The sequence below is a fragment of the Mesoplodon mirus genome (genome assembly GCF_964341445.2).
Source record: "Mesoplodon mirus genome assembly, chromosome: 15".
NCBI classification, from domain to species: Eukaryota; Metazoa; Chordata; class Mammalia; order Artiodactyla; family Ziphiidae; genus Mesoplodon; species Mesoplodon mirus.
The window spans coordinates 37,177,443-37,198,991 of record NC_138991.1 but is presented as its reverse complement, the minus strand read 5'-3'; the positions used below and the strand labels follow the sequence as shown (position 1 = coordinate 37,198,991).

General features: G+C 57.4%; 1 protein-coding gene across 6 annotated transcripts in view; it reads right to left on the bottom strand.

The window, feature by feature from the left end:
- The window catches only part of GTF2IRD1 (GTF2I repeat domain containing 1), a 113,645-nt gene extending 92,632 nt beyond the window's left edge, over window positions 1–21,013 (bottom strand). For 4 of the 6 annotated variants that reach the window (XM_082644188.1, XM_082644189.1, XM_082644192.1 and 1 more), the window contains exon 1: window positions 20,761–21,012. The gene's annotated coding sequence lies outside the window, so the exon portion shown is untranslated. Of the gene's footprint in view, window positions 1–20,760 lie in introns of all 6 variants that reach the window. The other 2 variants (XM_082644191.1, XM_082644190.1) reach the window with 2 other exon arrangements.
- Window positions 21,014–21,549: the final 536 nt, after the last annotated feature.

Sequence of the window (21,549 nt, the reverse complement as noted above, 5' to 3'; positions counted from 1 at the left end):
CCACCTGCTGCCTAGTGGCCCACAGTCCCGAGTACCTCAGGATGACCAAAGCCACCACCTAGGATGGAAAAGCCAGGGAAGGGAAGGCACTGGTCTCCCTAAAGTCCCAGAAGGCTGCCCCAGGGCTGGGCCACCTGCCTCCAGACTTCTCATTATAGGAGGAAACAAACCCCTCACTTCTTTTCTTTTTTTAAATATTTATTTATTTATTTGTTTGTTTGTTTATTTGTCTCAGTTGCGACATGTGGGATCTTTCGTTGCATTGCGTGGGCTCTTCGTTGTGGTGCTGGCTTCTCTCTAGTTGTGGTGCCTGGGCTCAGTAGTCACAGCTCAAGGGCTTAGTTGCCCTGCGGCATGTGGGATCTTAGTTCCCCAACCAGGGATTGAACCCGCATCCCCTGAACTGGGAGATGGATTCTTTACTACTGGACCACCGGGGAAGTCCCAACCCTCACTTCTTAAGTCTCTGTTTATCAGATTACTTACAACTGAACACAATCCTAATGGAAACAGACTCCACGGCACGCATCTTTATCAAACTTAGGCTCACTTCTGCTTCCGTGTCAGGACACAACCTTTGTTTTTTACTGTCTTTTTAAAAATTTTTATTGAATTTGTTACAATACTGCTTCTGTTTTACGTTTTGATTTTTTGGCCACAAGACATGTGGGATCTTAGCTCCCCAACCAGGGACTGAACCTGCACCCCCTGCATTGGAAGGCGAAGTCTTAACCACTGGACCACCAGGGAAGTCCTCCAACCATCTTGCTATATAGTTTATGTTTCTTTATGAATCATTCAAATCCCTTCTGAAATAAGATGGGATATAACTAAACAAAAATAAATCAATCCAATAACCTTTAAAAAAAAGCCCCAGTGCCGGGCACCGTTCAAGGAGAAAAAGCCCTTCCTTCCAGGAAGCAAAATATTTAATCTCCCCAAACCTTGCTTTCCTCATCTGGAAAACAGGGCAAATCGGATGTACCTCACTGCACTGTTGAGGGATTAATTCCTGTCAATTGAAATGGAATCTATTCTTATAGACCTCAGTCTCCAAGACTCTCTTGATAAATATCACCATCCCCTAATCCTTGCCATGCAGGAACATTGGCCCAAGCATCAAATTCGAGTTTCTCCTGCCAAAGCCCCCACCTGCTTCCTTCTAGTGGGTCATCTGGAGACAGAGGAGATGGCTGGTTGAGCTTCCCTCTACCATGATCCCTCTCACAAAGCCTCTTTCCTCCACCCTATGCCACCCCAGTTCCTGGCACTCAGATGGTCAGACGTGTTAGAAGGTAGTAGGGCTCTCATCCCACCCCTGGCATGCATCCAAGGCCGGAAGAAGTCTCAGCAGGATACTGGATGGACCGACTCAAGCACTGAAGGAGGGATCGAAAGAGGTGACTTCTCAGATCCATCCCAGGTTTGAGATCCTATATCATAGCGATGTTGATAATAATAAAATAATAATATTATTTTATTATAATAATAATAATTTATAATAATTAAAAATAATTATTTTAGGGCTTCCCTGGTGGCGCAGTGGTCGAGAGTCTGCCTGCCGACACAGGGGACACGGGTTCGTGCCCCGGTCCGGGAAGATCCCACATGCCATGGAGCGGCTAGGCCCGTGAGCCATGGCCGCTGGGCCTGCGCGTCCGGAGCCTGTGCTCTGCAATGGGAGAGGCCACAACAGTGAGAGGCCCGCGTACCGCAAAAAAAAAAAAAAAAAAAAAAATTATTCTTTTATTAATATTATTATTATCAGTCTCCAAGAGATAGTTATACACTTATGTCCATAGCAGCATTATGCTATGGACATAGCATAGCCAAGTGTCTATGGACACTTATAGCCAAGTGTCCACTGATGGATGAATGGATAAAGAAAATGTGGTCTATACATACAATGGAATATTATGCAGCCTTAAAAAGGAAGGAAATTCTGACACCTGCTACCACATGGATGAACCTTGAGGACATTATGCCAAGAGAAACAAGCCAGTCACAGAAAGACAAATACCGTGTGATTCTACTTATAAGCGGTACCCAGAGTAGTCAAATTCACAGAGGCAGAGTCACATGTGGGTGCCAGGGGCTGGGGAGAGGGGGAGGGGGAGTTAGTGTTCAAGGGGGATAGAATTTCCCTTTGGGAAGAAGAAATCAGTTCTGGAGATTTGTTGCACAATAATGTGAATGTACCTAAAGCCACTGGACTGTATGTACACTTAAATACAGTTGAGATGGTAAATTTTACGTGATGGGTATTTTACCACAATTAAAAAGTAATAAGAACACTAACAGTAGCTCCTACCATTTACCGAACACTATCAAGGGGACCCACGATGCCAGGCCTGGTGATGCCCATCATCTCCCCAGTCTTTGATTCATGACTGGCTCCTGAAGCCCCACACTAGTCCATGTGCATTCATGTCACACTGGTAGAGGTTACAGGGATACAGGCTTTGACTCAACACAGGAAAAGCTACCCCACCGGGAGGGCTGTCTCCAAATGGAAGACCAGGAGCCTCGTGGGCCCCGGGGTCCCCCATCCCTGGGGGTTTTCAAGTAGAAGCTGCCCACTTATCAAGGCCTCTTAGAGAGGGTCTGTGCAAGTTTTTAAAGGAGAGACAGGCACCATCTGCAAAGATCCTTCTGTCAAGTCACCTGGCCTCGGGGTAATGTGGGCAGAGCTCAAAGACAGCTCACATTTGCTTTATGTAGAAAGTGAGGCAAGTTGGTAAATAGGATCACGAGACCAAACTTCACCCACTTTAGAAAAGAAACTCTTAGTGCTTTTAAGTATACAATGTCATAGCACTCAGAGCTGGATGGACCCCCATCCGACCACCTCCACGTGCTTCTGGGGAAACCAAGGCCCAGAGGGGACGGACTGTACCCTAGATCCCCGCACACTCAGTGCAAGCTCATCCCGTAACACGGCGTGCTCTCCCATGAGCTTAAGTGCTGTGCTGTGCTGGCTGCAGAGTCTTTCTTATTCACCAGAGCAGGGCCTTTAGGGAGACATACTTTATGTCTTTGAAGACGGGCAATAATCCAGATGGTATCCTGCTTTCAGTGTGTTGCCCATGTGTTTGCCTCCAATGCATTCTCCCTGATGCCTGATCTGTTGAAAAAGACATCAGATGTATGAACAAAACACAGCTACACGCCATGCCGCGGCCGAGTCTCTCCAATACGATGAAAGAATCCAGGTGTGAAAGGTCACGCTGCAGAACTCCTTTTATGTGCGGTTCAAACACAGGCCAAACTCTGATGTTACAGGTCGGGATGGTGGTCATGTTGGCAGGGAAGTGGGGTGGGTTGGCTGCTGTAAGGGGGCATGACAGAGGCCTCTGGGGGGGCTGGGAATGCTCCAAACTTGATCTGGGTAGTTACCTGGGTGACCTGCTTTCTAACACTTATCGAGCTGCTGACGTAATAAATAGCTTTGTCCCCCCTCAATAAACCGCTTTAAAGAGACAGGTTTGGGATCCCCAGTTACGCAACATACAAGAAAGTTGTCTTGACACGGTCTCCTTTAACCGAGTTTTAACTGAGTTCCCACCCTTTGACTCAGTCCTTTAATCAATTTATCCTTTTTTTTTTTTTTTTTTCTCTTGGCCGAGCCGCAAGGCATGCGGGATCTTAGTTCCCCGACCAGGGATTGAACTCGGCAGTGAAAGTGTGAAGCCCTAACCACTGGACCGCCAGGGAATTCCCTAACAATTTATCCTGAGAAAATTATCCAAAACACAAAGACTTATGTACAAAAACGTTTCACCAAAGCATGTCCTACATCCGGAAATACACACGCCAACACATAAAAAAGGGAAATGACAGACAACCTAAGTGCCCCACTGGAGCTGAAACCGGCATCATACAGACTAATGGCCTCACGGAAAAGCCTGGGATGGAGACTCCAGACATTTCATCTCCGTGGCCGGCATCCACGAGTGACTTTCTCTCCTCTTCTGCGTTTTGTAAATGATCTGAGGTGAGGAGTATGACTTTTTCAATTTGGAAAGAAATAACAGAAACCTCATTCTTAAAAAAAAAGTTTTTTTAAAGAACCAACCCACGTGCTGCCCCACCCCCAAGACAGGAAAGCAGCCCAGGCCCGGGCAAAGGGCAGACACGTGCATCATGCTGCTTCCTGGGGAAATGAGGGAGGCCTTGTGCCTTCCCCGCCTTCCGCTTGGAGGAGGAGCTGGGGCCTGGCCGTGGGAAGCCCCGCCCCTGCTGAGCTCTGGATTCTGGAAGGTGGGGCTTTAGCCCTCTCAGGTGGGGATGGGGGCTTATGAAGGTGAGCTCTCTTCTCAGAGCGGGCTCCTGAGTACCAGGCTAGGGCCACGCCTGTGCTCAGGGCGCTAAGCCAACGAAGGGAACCCCCAAACCCAGGCTCTGCCCCAGAAGAGACGGGGCAGGTGCTGTTGGCAGTGTGCGGGTGTCTGGGTCGCCTCAGGGGCCTGTCCCAGCGGGAGGGGAGGCCAGGCTCCGGTGGGCAGACAGCTCCCCGGGGGTCAGGTTTCCATTTCGTTATTTAAAGCCCGGCTCCTGGCGGGCAGGCAGGGGCGGCCACCGCCTGCGTGACCAGGATGAGGAATCGCAATCCTGACTCGGGCCCGCGTGCCCATGGCAACTGGCGTCGTGGCCTTGGAGACTAATCTCCAGGCTGCCAGCCGGCTGGGGCCTCTCTGGGAGGGGTGTTGGTCCTTGCGGAGGCCCTGGGCTGGGGAGCGGGATCAGGCACTCTCCCAGCTGAGGAGGGGGCATCTGGCCTCGCAGCAGGGCCCCCAGCCAGGTTCAAAATGCACCAGTTCCCATGGGCACAGCCTCTGCCACACCCCGCCCCCAACTCATGGTCACGCATGTGGACATGACCATATGCACACACACGCCAAAACCATCACACTTCATTCCACAGAGCACTGGGACAGACAGCAGGTGTTCCTGCCCTAGAGAGAATCCCAGGCTGGGAGGAGATAGGATAGTTACAATAAAACAGACTTAGAAAAAAAAAAGAGATTAAAACATAGGGTGACACTTCTTGATTTGAGTGGTGGTTACACGGGGCATATACATAGGTTAAAACTCATCACGCCGGACACTTAAGATTTATGCATTTTACTGTTAAGTAAATTATACTTCCGTGAAAGGTAAAAAGTGACACACAAGAAGCACAGGATGGTGGAAGGCAGAATCAGGGAAGACTCCTTGGAGGAGGCGATACCCAAGCTGACTGCAGTGTCATGTCACGTGGGAGCAGGAGTTTGCAGGGGAGCAGCAAAGCCAGGGCAGCAATACCCAGGCACCGCTCACCTACAAGGGGGATGACTGCTCTGCCCCCGCAGGGCCCACCTCCTTGGAATAAAATGCTGAGCAAATACGGCAGGACCGTTTGAAGGAAAGCCAAATTAGGCAGGACTGTTTGAAGGAAAGCCAAATCACCGGCTGCTCAGGAAACCCAACCACCAGCCAGGGCCGCCCATGTGTCTTGGTCGAGCCTGAGCAGAGCGCTGGGTTGAGTGGGGACGGGCCTGGCTCTGCGTGGCTGGAACGTCCAGGGCAGGGCAGGAAGTGGTGGGTGAAGACATGGGCACGGTTGCTGGGCCCAGGTCAAGGACCTTGGAAGGTCATCGTTTAGGGGATGGGAACCACCAGCAGGTTTGGGGCGGGGGCAAGACAAGGTTAGTTTAGGGGGTCCTGGCAGGTGAACTACAGGGAGCAGGACTGGAGATGGGGAACTGGTAGCTACCAAGCTTCTGCAAGAGTCCAGGCCAGGGATGGCCACATCTGAGGCAGATGGTGGCAGTGGGACAGAGGAGAGGATGGATGTGATCACTGAGCAGGGCAGAGCTTTGTGACTGAGTGGATGGGGGTGTCCTGAGAGGGAGGCTCCTAGAGTGACACCCGGGTTTCTGGTTCTGCTGATAGAGCGGATGAGGGTGCCCCCAGCTCAGCAGGGAACAGAGGGAGGAGGACAGGAGGCCTAGAGGCTGACTCTGGGATCCCGAGGGACACCTGGCACCCGTGGGTGATCAGGGGCTGGGCTTGGTTGGGAGCTCTGGGCAGAAGGAACAAGACCTGCAAGACATGCGGCAGAGCAGTAGCAAAGGCCTAGCGTGCCAGGGAGAACATAGTGGGAGAAATCAGGGGCACTGAAGACAAGGGAGAGTCAGAGAGCCAGGGGAGCGGAAAAGGGTGGAGGTCAGAGGTCAGGAGGCTGGCCAAGGAGCCTGGAGGAACACAAACACGGGGGTGGGAGGTGCGGCAAATGGGTGACCCCAGGGGAGCAGATGTAGAGGGCTGAGGAAGCAGGTGGAGGCCGTGGGGTGTGGGCGAGAAAGGAGGGGTGGGGAGGGCTCAAAAGGGCTTCATCCTTTAGGATGAGAAAACCTAGAACCAATCGGGTTGGATGGAGACACAGTCTGTGCTGGGGACCAGGCCTCCCGGGTCCTTCCAGATGGACCCCAAAGCCTCTGAGTCCAGGACACAGGCCCAAAAACCCTTGTGCCAAGCCCTCTGCCAATCCAGGACAATGAAGAGTGCCAACCCCACGGCCACTTCGTTCCATCGGACGGGAAGGTGTGTGCCGGTCAGCAGAGGCTGGAACCCAAAGACCAGCCAGGGAGGCAGAGAGAGTGCTGGTCTCACCAGCCTCCCCAACAGGACGTGCCCACGTGGGGAGGGGATTTTGTTTTGTTCACGGCTGTCCCCCAGAACCACAGCGGGCAGTCCATAGTACTTGCTGGGTGGATGAATGAGTCACTAAAAGGAACCAGAAGTCTGAAGAGTGAGGGGGAGGCAAAACCAAGCTGAGCCAAACTCCACCATCCTTGGCATCCAAGGCCCTGCCCCGGCACGTCCAACCCTACCACACTTGCACCCAGCCGGCCTGAGTCCCCCTGCTGCCCTGGCTGCCCCTCTCAGCGTGAGGAGGGGGGAAGTGCCTGGGCTTTGGGGTCAACCAAAGCTGGGATCAGGAGTCCACCCAGCTTTCACCAGCCTGTGACTTCCATTGGGCACCCAAACTGTCCACGTGTTTCCTCCTGAGCAAAATGGCACCACCAAATGCGCCGCTCTCAGCATCGAGAGGATCACGCGTGAGATAACGTGTGAAAAGTGTCTGGCTCGGGCCTGGAGATCCTACAGGCTCGTTAAAGAGGCAGCCGAGATGACGGTGATGACGGCTTCGCACTGACATCACCTGCTGAGTGGCTGTCTCCTCCTGACATCACCTGTCTCATCATCTCCAGGTCAGCTCACCCAGGGCTCCTGACAGGCAGCACAAGGACCCTTCTGTTCCCCTACGTGCCGGGGGGACTTGGGTGGGAAATGCAGGCCTGGCACTCAGCTGGGCATCAGGGGAGCTGGCTGACCCTGGGCAGCTCATCACTGAGCTGAGTGGCAGCACTGGTTCTCAGGCATCTGCAGAGCTCAGGGGCTGGGTGTCAGGAGACGGTGGGAAGAAGCTAGGTGGTGCCAGCCCCTGGGGCAAGCGCATCTCCCGAGAGTCCCCCTCCCAGACGTAAACAGGCCTTCTCAGAAGGATGAGAAACCTGGATGAGGAGCACCAGGCCCTGTCTTGTTGGGAAAAGGCTGGGCGGAAGAAAGCTAATCACTTGTGGGTGAGCTAATCGGGCTGCTGGGCTTGCTCACAGGCCCCCACCCCAACTGGCAACCCAGCCCTGCCCTCCTTCCTCCTGTTTCTGGCTTCTACTCAACCCGGCCCCCTGACCTGTGAGCCACCAGGGGTGTGGAGCAAGGGTCCCAGGAACCCATTGGAAGGAACCTAGCTTCTAACTCCTGATGACACCCTGAAGTGGAGCCTGGGCACCACCCATTTCTGAGCCTCAGTTTCCCCATCTGTAAGTGGAGAACTTGGGCTACAAGTTCTCAGCTCCAGATGGAAGGACCACCACAACCCCTCCCCGGCATCTGGCCTCTATACCTGCCCTGATCTACTCCAGAGCAGTCATCTGAGTCACCCGCCCCCTCACACCCCTTCCTCATTTCTGGCCTGTCCACAGGCACCACCCCCAACCTGGATGCCCTCCAGCCCCCTCACCCTCTTGTTCTTACTCCTTTATTTCATTTTTTATTTCATTTTTTTAAATGTTTTATTTATCTATCTGTTTATTTATTTTGGCTGCTCAGGGATCTTAGTTGCAGTACACAGGATCTTCCTTGCGGCCCGTGGGATCTTTATTTGTGGCAGGTGGACTTTAGTTGCGGCATGCGTGAGGAATCTAGGTCTCCGACCAGGGATCGAATCCGGGCTCCCTGCAATGGGAGCGCAGAGCTCCCACCAGACCACCAGGGAAGTCCCCTGTTCCTGCTCCTTTAAATCCTGACCACATACACTCCAGGACCCTTTCCTCCTGCCCTCCCCATTCCGGGGGCTCCCCCAGTCCTAGTCCTGTCCACCCCCCTGAGCCCCTTATCCACCTGAAGGATGCCACAGGACCTTAACTAATTGCACAGTATTTTCACTGCACCTGTTATGACATGGACCCAGAACTGGGGTGACTCAGGCCCAGTTCCCACCCCAGAGCTCCCAGATGGGGAAAGGGAAGCCAAAGGTTATAAATGGTGACCCACACATGAGAGAGGAGGCCCCCTCCGTTCAGAGGTCCACTCATCAGGTATTTGTCAACTGCACCTGCTGCCTCCCCAGGTCCCTGTGCCCTCTGTCCGCACACTCACGCACACATCTCATGGCTGACACGTGCTGGTGCCTCAAGTCCCATTCATTCCTTTCACAAATAGTTAAGTATCACCTGCAGACCCACTGTGTGCTCTGGACGAGGAACGCCACCAGACGGGGAAGATGGAGCCACATGGTCCATCCTGGGGGTGTCATGGTGAATCCCTGCCCCTGCAGGATGAGGGAGTTGGTTCACATCAATGACCAGGTCACCAAGGGATGACACGCATTCTTTTGTGGCGGGACGCTCACAGGCTCCCACACACAGGTGCACACTGATCACCCCTCCCTGGCCACAGCTGCTTTCACACACCATCACATCTGAGGCCCCTGCACCCTGGGAGGAGGGCAGGATCTAGATCATCATCCATCCTACACTGGACAGCTGAGGCCCAGCGTGTAAGTGACCCGCCCTCCACCGCACAAGCCAGGGGGAGCCAGGGCTCCAGGCCACATGACCGCTCCTCTCCCTGGCCCTCCCCTCCTGTGTGTACTCAGGCTGGTGCACAGACACCACTTCCTTCTCCAAACTCATGCCCCCATCTCCACCCTCGCTTGGGCGAGGGGAGCCTAGCTACCTCGATCCACCGGGGACAACCTGGGGCTCCCCTAAAGCTCCAGCCAGGTGATGTGATTCAATAAAGTGACCGGTGCCTGCCCTTCTCTTCCAACCCCAGGGACTGGGAGAGCCTGGAGGAACCCAGTCCAGGTCACCCCATTCCCTCCTTAGGGCCCGATCACTGCTGACGGGCAGCCCCCCCTTCCAAAAGCCCATGGTCTCGGGAGCGTGCACAGGGCCAGCCCTTGGGAGATCTGGGTCTAACTGATGGTGTGCCACCTACCGGGGCTGTGTGACGTAGAGCAACCTGCTTCCCCTCTCTGGGCCTCAGTCTCCTCCTCCCATAGACACCTATGGCACCCTGCTGCTTCCTTCCTCAGAGCAGTGGTGGGAGGTGAGAGCCAGGCCCCAACAGAGCCTTTCTATCCAAATCCCACCTTGGCCTGGGTCCTGGCTGAACCCCACTTTTCCACGAAGCCTCACAGTATGGCCATCCTTATCAGCAGCCATGTGTGACCACCCAGTGCTGTGCTGTTAGCATCCTTCTTTCAACCCCCTACAGCAACCCTCCAAGCACAACTCTACCCATCTGACAGATGAGGACACAGATGCTCAGAAAGGCTGAGTAGCTTGCCCAAGGTCACACAGCAGGAAGACTTCGAGGCCAGCTTCAAAGCAAAGTCTGCCAGAAGCAAACATGTGCCCGACACCCACACACCTCCCCTGAGCAGCCCCCCAAGCACGGCTCACTGCCCAGTGGCTGGCGTGCGGGTATCTGCAGAAAGGCTGAGGGGTCCTCCCTTGGTTCATTAGTCCAAACTGTCTTTTTTGCCTCCCTCAAGAGAGTGAGGGGCTTCAGGACAGGGGCCAGGCCTCCTTTCCGGGGTCGCAGTGAGGCCCAAGGAGGGCTTCCCGGAGTCATCATGGGTCCTGACAACCAGAAGGGACCCTACAGATACGGAGATGTAATTTTCTGAGCCAAAAACAGGGCAGAGGGCGGTGCCAAGATCGCAGACCTTCCAGGTTGTTGGGATGAGTTGTGGAGACGGTGTGGAGAATTCTGGCAGCTGTCAGCCCTCCATGACCTGGGGTCGCCCAGTCTGCCCTCACATCTGCAGCAGCAGACGCCAAGCCAAAAAAATGGGAGCAAGGAGGCACTGGTTTCATTTCCAAAACAGAAACCCTGTCTGACGCCTGGGATGAGAAAATCACTCCTCTTCCAAAGTTCTGTCCCTGCAGAGGGGCAGGCCGGCAGGGAGGGGTCCCAGGCACTGCCCCTGGCATCCCTATGTCCCCTCCCATTGGGCTCCGGGGTCCTGGCCCTCCAAGGCCTGCAGAGTGAGAACCCTCCTGGTGGGACTCACATAGCTCTGAACTGGCTCCCCAAGGTGGGTGGTGGGCACCTGGACCTTAGCCAGCACCAGCTCCGTGCCACGCCCACCTGCCCACCACCCCACGTGCTCACGGAAGCCTCGAGAGCTCTCGACAGCGCCATGAGGACGGACGCGGCCCACACAGGCAGTGACTCAACATTACACCAGAGAAATGTAGCACCCGCATCACCAAGATTGGGTCTACCTCGTACCAGGAGCGTCACTACCCACGATACTCCACCTGCCCACCCCTGCCCCCGGGCTCCAGGGGGGATCCTTCCAGTTCGTCAGCCCCATTCTACAGATCCCAAGGACGGAGTCCGCTGGGATTTACCCTGGACACATAATGAGGCTTGAGGTTTCCCCGAGGTGACACCATGAGCTCCCGGGGGCAGAAATCAGTGCCCCTCTCTCCTGCTTGGTCCCAGGGGCCATCCGCCTACACTCTATTGCATCAACTGCTCAGCAGCCTCCTGCCTCCCGCCTCCGAGCAGAACCTACAGCCACCAGGTCCCGCTGCAGACTCTCCTCTCTCCTCATCTGGGGTGTTCCCCGTACCCTGATCACTCTCACTCCCCCACCCCACACCCCACGGTCTGCCCCCAGACCTCCCACCAGCTACCCTGCCGCAATGCGCCCACACAGCCTCCTGAAGAGGAAGCCCGGGGAGGCTCCGGGGCACCTGCCAGGGGACAGGGAGCCCTGGACCAAGAGTCACGAGATGTGGTCTTGGATCCTGATTCTTGTAACCCGGGGACCTTAGCCACGTGTCTTCCCAGCCCTGGGCGTCGGCTTCTCCATCTGAAAAGGAAAAGAGGTCAACGTATCCCGAGGTCTCCTCCGCTCTAAGGGTTGTGGCACATCCAGGAGGTTCAGGAGTAGGGGAGGGAGAAGGGTGCCTGAGGAAGGTGGCACAGGGGCTCCCACAGGAGCTCTGGGCCCCAGCCCTGGGCAGAAGTCACATCCTGAAAGACAGACCCTGACTGGTTGCCAGGGGATGGGTGTGTGTATATCTACTTAACAGGCCAGGACTTCTTTTTGGAGTGATGAAATGCTCTGAAATTAGACCATGGTGAACACTGCACAACTTTATGAATATATGAAAACACACTGCAGTGTACATTTTACTTTTTTTTTTTGGTCGCACTGTGCAGCACATGGGATCTTAGTTCCCTGACCAGGGATCGAACCCGGGCCCCCTGTAGTGGAAGCACGGAGTCTTAACCACTGGACCGCCAGGGAAGTCCTGAAGTGTGCATTTTAAAGGAAATAATTAAAAAAAAAAAAAAATCCAACGTGCTAGAGAGGAAGAGAACAAAGTCCCTAAAGGCACCGCTGAGCCCCAACCCGAGGCTCTGAGGACCTACCCACAGGCTTCTTCTTGGGGGGAATACATAAACCCCCCTTTGTTTACGCCTCTGTACTTGGGTTTTCTATTACTTGGAGCCAAACACGTAACTGATGGTCTCGTGCCTGTGCCACCCGCCGGGACTAGAGGGGCTCCGCACACTGGGCAGCACGCGTCTGAGGCTGGTGGTCAGGACTCAGCTAAACGTCAAGTTACTGGGCACGGTCGCTGCCAGCGGCCTCTGGATCACCACACAGATGTGTGCACACGCACGTGCATGCACAAAAGCGTGTGTCTAAATAGCCCAGGGGATTAACTGTTCTGAGGCTTCACACCTGTGCTCTCTCGACACGCACCAGCTGCACTTCACGGAGGGGGAACCCCCCAAACCGGTCTGCACACAGTGCCCCCCACCACCATTGCCATTACCCTCTGGATGCTTCTGAGCGGCACCGCCAGGCCAGCAGAGGCAGCAACTGGGGACAATGGGGTGAGCCTGTGAGAGCTGGGATGGAAGGGTAGAAAAGCCCCTTGACCTTCCAAGGCCCCGCCCCACATGTCCCGGCACCCAGCTTGCTTCTAATTCACTTAACAAGTTGGTACAGGACACTCACTGTGTCAGGCAGCGATGTGGGGGCGGGGATGCGGAGGGCAGGGCGGCACGGCCCTGACCCATTGGAGGGAGACAGACAAGTACAAGGCCAGTTGGAACACAGCAGGTGAGGGGCGCCGAGCTGTAGGAACACAGAGGAGGGGCACTTAACACAGACCCGGGAGGGGACATCAGAGAGGGCTTCCGGAGGGAAGTGACATCCAAGCTGGGACCTGCCAAGAATTAGTCCAGTGAAATGGATGGGGAGCAGTAAAACGTGTTTAAAGGAGAAGCAGTAGCACATTGTGAAGCAAGACGGGAACGCAGTATGTTCTGAAAACTGATGAAGCTCATCATGGCTATCATAGAAACAGGCAGGGCCTGGCTGGGAGCGAGGCAATCAGATGAAGGTCTTAACCTGGACCCAATACAAGGCCCTCCCCAAAAGTTGGTCCCCACGGAAGGCCTTCTGGAGTGTCATTTCCCATCTCTGGACCCTTTCCTACACTGCTGCCCCCACCTCGCCCCACCCCAGAATGCCCACCCCAGGCTACTCCTGAATCCCACCCGTCCTCCAGCCACCTCCTGAAGGCTGCCCCCAGGCCCACTGGGAAGTACGGTGGGGCCTATACCCCCAGGTAGCCCAACACCAAGGTAGGGCTTGGCATCGGGATGCCTGATCACCCACCCCAAGGGTCTGAGAGGTGGACAGGCCAAGGAGACTAAGCACTTCTACCCCTGGGGTTTTCCCAGCTTACAGAAACAGAGACTCAGGCACGGCACAGCCCACGCTCTGAGGGGAGAATAGGCAAGAGCAGAGCAGGGAGTGACGGCGTCCAGTTCCTCTCTGGGCAGGCCTGGAGCTCTCCAGGGGCCAGCCTCTGGGATCATCGTGTCACTGGGATGGGGACCAGATTCTCCCAACTGAACAGGCGGATCCTCCCAAGAACCCTGTCATGCAGGGATAACCACCCTCATTTGTTCAGATGAGGCTCAGAGAGGGAAAGTCACTTGCCTGAAGACACACAGCAGGTGAGGGGTAGCACTGGGGCTCGAACCCTTGCCTGTCTGGTTTCAAAGGCTCTGATGGTTAAATGGCACCCTGCTGGGAAGTGGGGAAGCTCTAAGGAAGCCAAAGGAGCCTGCCCGCAAGGAGGGCCACTGGCCTCCCACCCAGGGCATCCAGGAGCATCTCCCCGCCCTGGATGTGCAGAGAACAGAGCATCTGAGGCAGTGGCTGGCTCCGGGCGGGCGGGTGGGCAATGGACCAGGATCAGAGGGAGGATGTGGTTAGCCTATCCACCCAGAGGGCTGCACCCCCAGCCAGGGATGTGAACAGGGGGGCACCTAGCTCCTTCCCAGAGGCCCTACCTTTCCCAAGCTGGGCCTCTCTGCTGAAAGCCACCACACCTGAAAAACCAGCTCCTGGATAAACATGAGACACCAGATGGGCCCAGTCACAAGACCCCTTGGAGCCCGCCAGGACCACCTTGGAGCTGGCTGGGTGGGTGGGCAGGCAGGAGTCCTGCCTGCTCCAGGGAGCCACCCAGGGGCACCCGAGGGCCCTTCTGCACAGGGCTAGCCTGCCATGGTCCCTCCGCCGAGCACAGCCCAAGGGTGGGACTCAGGGGTCCAGCCTTTGAGGACATGGGGGAGGGGACAATGGTGGGGTGGAGGGGGGGCCAGCTGGCTTATCAGGAAAAGTCAATGACTTCCTCACAAGAAACAGTTAAAACCCCCCAAACCTCTCAAGACACCCATGCAGGCCATGCTGCCGTCACCCACGGTGCTCCCTTTCCTTAGGAAGCCACGACCCCTGGGGGGGCCCCCTTTCACTCAGGGACCGCCATTCATGAGCCCACAGGCAGTGCAGCCTCCGTTTTCTAGATGGTCAAACTGAGGCTCAGCTGACCTCAGCCATCCAAGCGACGCGCAGCAGGCAGGCGGCAGAGCTGGAATCGGCCGGACCAGAAGCTTCTGTGACCATCCGAAATCTCAGTGCTACCGCCCACATGAACATTCAGAAAAGCCACAGCCAACTGTGGATCTCAGATGTGTGTCAACCAATGTTTCATTCAGAGCCCTAACAGGTAACTTGGATAGAAGTGGCCCTACTCCAACTCAGAGGGGGACACAGGGTGCTGGAAGCCCGCATGACCCCACCTCCTTCCCCCGTGGGGTCCCGGGCTCTGTGGAAGCCCAGTGGCTTGTGTGACCCCTGCTGAGTCTCATGCTGGCCCTGGAAACCAGATGCTCTGTTCTGTTCACAGATGACCACGCTGAAGCACAGAGATGTGGTGTCACTCACCCGAGGTCACACAGTCCCATTCTGTTTGACCCTAAATCATGCTCCTGCCTGCCCTCCTTCCAGATCCGCTTGTTTCAGGAAAACACAGAATTTGTATCCCAAACTATAGAGCCGCAGAAGTGGGGACCAGGGACTCACTGCCAGAGACCCCCAGACTCCTGGGCGAGTGGGGCACACAGAGACGGGCAAGACACCACCGGGCACAGAGAGCTTCCCTCCCTTCAGGTTCACCCTCTGCCCCCAGAGCATCAATTGTCCAGGGAGCCACCTGGTTGATGGGCGGGTGGAAGACTGCAGCCCTGAGGGCGGCTGCAGGCAGGTGTAATTTCATCGGGAGCTCCCGGTCTGCGCAAGTCACCAGAAACGGAGGATGAAATTCCAGCTCTGCGGACAGAAGTGTGCAGCGATCCTGGCTGAGGGTCAGCTCTCAAAGCGGGTGGGGAGGGGGTGTCTTTGTGAACATGAGGAAAAGATACCCCCTCCTCTGGGTGGCCCCGAGCCGGAGCTCAGCTCTCCTCCACGAGAAGAGTGGCAGAGCTCTGTGGTATAGCCGTGCCGCGGAGTACTACTCAGCCACCAAAAGGACCAGCTCCCGATGCCCCGACAATGCATTAGGTGGAATGGAAGAAGCTAGATGCAGGCCGCATACCGCGTGATTGCATTTATGTGACGCTCTGGAGGATGCGAAGCCATAGAGACAGAAACCAGATCAGGGGTGGCCAGGGGCTGGGGGAAGGGAGGGGCCTGGCTGCATACAGGCTTGAGAGAACCTTTGGGAGGGATGGAATGTTCTATGTCTTGACAGGGGCTGGGCTATGTGAATGCATGCATTGGTCGAGTTCCTTGGACGGCACACTTAAGCCCTGGGCATTTCACCAGATATTCCTCATCCCTTGACAATATATATGATAACACGTGGGGTGAGCCCTTCCTACGTGCAGGCCCGGGGCTGGATGCCAGGACCTGAGACCCTGCAGACTTGGTGCCTCTGCAAGTTTCTCACTAGCTTGTGGAGTGACCGATGGATGGATGGACAGATACAGACCCCCCCATAGGGCAATTCTGCCAGTAACCAGAAAACGTACCTTGAGACCCCACTAGACCCCACCAGCAAACAGGCCTGGCCCTGCCCAAGCCTCCAGGAGAGAAGCAGCCTGAAGAGTCTCCTCCAGCTACAGGCCAGGAAGGCACATGGCCTCAGCTGTCCCTCCTTCCCTGACCACACAGCCAGGCCGGGCACCCGTGAGCTGCCCAGGACCCCAAGCCCTCAAGCTGGGACCTCTCGCCTCTGGCTTCCCACCCCGTCTCCACTCCAGACCTGCAGCGGTGTGACCCACCTACCCCTCTGTGGAGCCTCCACCATGCAACACTGAGCCCCCCAAAACCACAGCACCACCATCGGGCTCGGGCAGAGAGGGGGCATCACTGCCACTTTACACACAAACACACAGCCAGCTGGGGGGAGGGGACATGGGTCACTCCCTGGCCTTGGGCCCTCCCGCGACATTCCAGGGGCCTCAGTGCAACACAGGGGCTGGGGCTTCTGCCTCCGATGGCGGCATGGCGGCATGGCAGCGGGGAGGTAATTCCCAGCAACCAGCGTGCTGTACTCACCCGGCATCCCTTTAAAGGGACAACCCCTCAAACCTGTGACCAGCCCAGCAAGGACCCTCCCGTACCAGGGGCCCCAGAGGCGCAATCTCCAGCCTTGGCGGGGGTGAGCACCAGAGAAACAGCCTCTCAGGGCTCAGGCCTGGCTCTGCAAATCCTAAGTCGGTGTCAGACAGGGCGACCCCGGCAACCTCCCTGCTCCTGCCAACACTTCACACACCGTATGGACCGTAGTGGCACAGAAGACTCTGAACACCAGGGCCTCCCAGACTGGGGATCCCTGAGGCCCCACACTACCCAGGCCTAACAGGAGATCTGGACGCTTGGACCCCAGACAGGAGAAAGCCCAACCGAGGAAATCAGAATCGCCGCTGCCTGATTCAGACTCGCTCTAGACCATCCCCCGACCCTCAGGTTGAGTCCTGACCCCAACCCCAGGCCCCAGCCACACCCTGAGTCCCTCCCTAGCCCCCAACAGTCTCACTGCCCAGAGGCTGCAGCTGAAAGGTTGCCAGAAAAAAACACAAGACCCCCAGTGCAGTCTGAACATCAGGTAAACAGGAAGTAAATTTTTAGTGTCATTTAGAGCCCCAATACTGCATTATCTGTCACTTATCCGAAATCCAAATGTAACTGGGTGTCCCTCTTTTAACTGGCTAAATCTGGCAGCCCGGAGCAGGTGGTCCTGAAGGAGGGAGACAGGTGGGCCCACAAATAGCTGTGGGTCAGCCAGGCCCAGCTCGGGACCAGGAGGGAGTTCGGAGCGAGAGTTCTGCTCCCTGCCTGGCACACCCCCGCCAGTCACGCCAAGCCCGTGCCTGGTCAAAGCAAAGCCTCACCCAGCTCATTCAGGAAACCTAACTCACCCCGAAGTGAACAAGGGCTGGGCCCCATGCGCCAGCCTCCCCCAGCGCTCTGAGCCTCTTTGTGTCATCAGACATAACCCATAGCACTCAGTCTGAAGTGACGAAATATCGACCCCAGTGAGACAGTCCCAGCCAGACATCCTGCAAATGAGGAACCTGGGCGCCCAGTGAGGCTGGCTCCCCTTGGGACTCACCTGGACACCCCAACATTTACACTCAGAAGTCTCCCCTGTCACCAAAGGGGTGACACGCCACTGTCTTCGGACCAGGTTTGTCTCCTTCACTCCTCCCATATAAAACAATCCTCCCCACCGTCTGCCCCTGCTTGTGAATTCCCGCCGGGAATTCCCTTCCAGTCACCGCAAGGGGTCACATCTCATAGGCCCCACATCCGCCTGGGGGATCCCGAGCCCTCGGTCCTGGGTCTCGCTCTGCTCTCCGGGACTTGTGAATTAACCCTGCAGCTCTTGTTCCCAGTGCCCCCTGAGGCCTCCACAGAACCCCTGGAGCTGGCACACCCTCCTGGTCTGTCCCAAGGAACCTGGCTCTGTCCTGGCTGCAGGGCATCTAAGAGAGAGATGTCCGCAAATGGCTGAGAGTCGGAGGATCAAGAGACGCCGGATGGATGATGCTCAGGGAGCAAAGCCCCAGGCTCAGGTTTGGGGGAGACACAGGCTGGGGTGATGGGGTGAGGAGCCTCCCCGAGGATGCGGGGCAGGAAGCTCAGGGAAAGACCCTGGGATCCAACCATTGTGGGAACCTGCCCCAGAGATGGGAATTCAGGAACAACACGAGAAAGTGTGCTTAGCAATTCGGACCCTGGGGCAGGACTTCATTCATTCATTCACTCAATAAGTATTTGGGGACCAGCCCTGGGGCACCACGGAACCAAAAGCAAGCCTCAGTCCCCACCCTGTCCCTAGTACAGTCGGGACCTGTAACACTTGATTAAGATCAATGTTGGGACAGGGGAAGGACAGAATGTCATGGGGACACAGAGGTGGCACCTTGGCCAGTCCTGTGAAGGTTTGGGAAGGCTTCCGGCTGGAGGACATGACAGCCAGCTGAGTCCTGACAGAGGAGAGGAAAAAGGCAAATTCTACAGCTCTTATCCCCCATCCTCACCAAGTGGGGCCATTTAAGGAAGCCCTGCCCCCGCAGGTGGGAAGAACCTCTGAGGTGAGAGGAACGGCACGTGCAAAGGCCATTCAGGAAAACTGCAAGATTGCAGGTTTCAAAGAATGGGCCCAGGAGGCAGCGGGTGGGCAGACGAGAGCCAGAGGACACGAAGCAGAACCTGGAATGAGGAGGGACCAGCAGATGCGGTCTGTGGTCCCAAGGTCACGCTTAGGACACGAGAGCCCCAAGCTGTCACCCAGCACATCACCCTCAGATCCTCACCCGGGGTCTCCAACAACTGGGCCATTACCAAACTGGGGACGCCCTGGGTGCTGGAGACAGGGAGGCTGCAAGAACAGTTGTCTCCGAGACCCCTATCATTACGTCTGCCTTTCCGACTATTTCCAAGCATCAAACAACTGGAACCACGTCAGAAGGCTAGCCAGCTCCGGGAGACTGCCTTAAATGAACAGATGAAGCACACTGCAAATAAATGACCCTTCCTCCAGCATCTAGAGAACGGTCCTCTTAAGTAGGTTAAGCCTGCCCCTACAATGCTACCTTCCCAGACCCAGTTTTGCAACCTTTTCCCCCCAAGTCCACCCACATTTTGAACGAGTGGTCAGTGAGTGGCGGCCGAGTCCCAACCCTGCCTCGCTTCCTCCACTGGGGTCCTCTGGGACCCTTTGAGCCAGAGCCACAACTTTCTAGGTCACCCTCGGAGCAGGGTACAGAATGGGGTGTGGTCTTAAGCTCCCCACCTCCCAAAAGCAGATTGGGTGCTCCGACATCCTGTCCCCTTGGGGCCAGGTCTATCCCTTGGTCCACAGGTCCTTGTTCAGAAGAAGGCAGAGTGTACCCCCCACCCTCCTGGACCCCTACTCCTGATGGCCACCTGACCGCCCCCATCCTTTCTGCCCTTGTGCCCGGCCCCTCCCTGCCAGCAGTCACCAGCCTCCCCACCACCACTGCCTCTCACTCTGAATAAATAATCGATGCCGATGCCCTTACCCTTTGGGAATGACGTTGCTGAAATAAATGGGCTGCTCAGAGGCACTTCCCCAGCCCGGAGGCCCCAGGTCAGTACCAGGGAGCAGCAGTCCTAGCCACCGAGCAACCAGACACACGAGGGAGACGATGGCCAGTGGGGTCAGAGCAGCTTCTGGCCACCCCTTCCTTCTGCTGTGGGCAGTAAGAAAAGCCCCCGCAAATGCCCACTCCTCTAGAAGCTGTCCGGGCCTGCCCCACGCCCCACATCAACAGCACCATACTCCACCCAAGGCCATCGCTTTCCCCACGTGCTGGGCAAGGAGACCCCTACATGCCGAGCTCCCTCACTTGGGCTGTGATGTGGACACAGGAGCCTCCCAGCCCAGGTCTAGTCCTGGGAGCCTGGGTCACAGGGCCAGATGTCCAGGGCTCGAGCCCCCTCCAGCAATGCCAGGAGAGCGGAACTCTCAGATGCACTGTCCCCCTCTGCCCTGGGCCCAGGCCGGGGCATCACCCCTCTCCCTGGCCACAGGCAAGAGCTGGGGAACCCAGGAAAGGCATTAAGCCCATCATACTCAAAGCCCATCCAGCATCCTATGGCTGCTCCAGGGGCCTCCCCACCCATCTGCGGGAACTCAGAGACCACCCACAGACAGGGCATCCCCAACTTGCTCCTCTGAAAGCTTTGCGACCCCCACTGCCATCCTCTGAGTCTCCTTCCCCCCCACCCCACGAGGAGCTCAGCTGCCACCACTCAGGCCAGCCCCCTCCCCAGGGACCCCAACAGGAACCACTGTGCCGGGGCAGTCCTGCCTGGCTGTCCTGTTCAGTCCTGCCTGAACTCAGCCTATAAGTGGGGGGCACCGGCCAGGAGACCGGCCCAGCCCGAGAAGGGCGGAGGTGGGGGGAATTAGGGGGCGGGGGCCGCGGCCTTCCCAGCCCCCTCCGCTCCCACACTGGCGCCCGCCGTCTGGGCAGCACAACTGACCTCATTCGCCAACTGCAGCAGCCTGCGGGCGCCCGCTGCCCGCCCCGGGCGCCCCTACCTCCGGAAGGGCCGGGGGGGTGACAGCTCCCGACTGCCACCCCCTCCTGGCAGGTGGGGGCGGCCGTCCCTCCCCTCCCCCGGCCCGAATTATAATCCCAGTCACGTGCCTCCCAATGCACCCAAAAGCCGGACCCAGATTCTGTAACACCTTGAGGGGGAGGGGCGGGGGCCCCGGGGCGGGGGTGGGAAGAGAGGGGAGAAGGGCCTCGGCGCCCGCCCCCCGCAAAAGTTTCTCCTACCTTGGAGGATCCCCAAGCGCTCCTGCCAGCGGCGCCCCGGCCCCGGCCCGCGGCCAGGACTCAGACTCCTGCCGCTGCCTCCTTAATTAATCCAGGAGAATGGGGGAAGGAGAGGCAGAGGGAGGCGCGGAGCGGCGGAGGGGGCGGGCGGGAGGAGAGCGGGGCGCTGGGCGGGGAGGGGGCCCGGCGGGGGCTCTCGGGCCGGCCGGGGGGCTGGCGCTCGGCGGCCCCCACCCCCGGCGCGGGCTGCGGCGGAGGGCGGGGCGCGGCGCGGGGAGCGGAGCCGAGAGCGGGAGCGCAGGGAGGCTCTTTGTTCTGTAATCCCAGTAAGATTGCCAGCCATTCGCCCCGGCCCTAATCCCAGCCCCGCGCAACACCACCCTCCATTGGCTGCCATTTACATACGGGATTAGCCCGCCCTGCCCGCCCCGCGCCCCGTCCTGGGCACCGCGGGGGGAGCGCCGTGCCCCCGCCCCGCGCCCGGCGCCCTGAGCGCGCTCCGCCGCAGCGCCCGCCGCCAGGGTGGCCCGCAGGAGGGGCGGCCCCGGCGCCCCCTGGCTGCCCGCGACGCCCCTCTGCCTCCCCAGGTCAGGCCGGGACGGATTAGAAAGCCGCGGCTCGGCCCCGGGGGGCCAGGGCACAGGAGCCGGGCCGGAGGGTCAAGGTCACTCAGCGGGCGCCGGGAGGATCCCCGGGAGACACCAGGGCCCTGAGCGACCGTAGGCCCGGCGCGCCACGCGCTGGGGAAACTGGAAGTGCAGCGGCTGGTCACCCCTGCCGTGCCCAGGT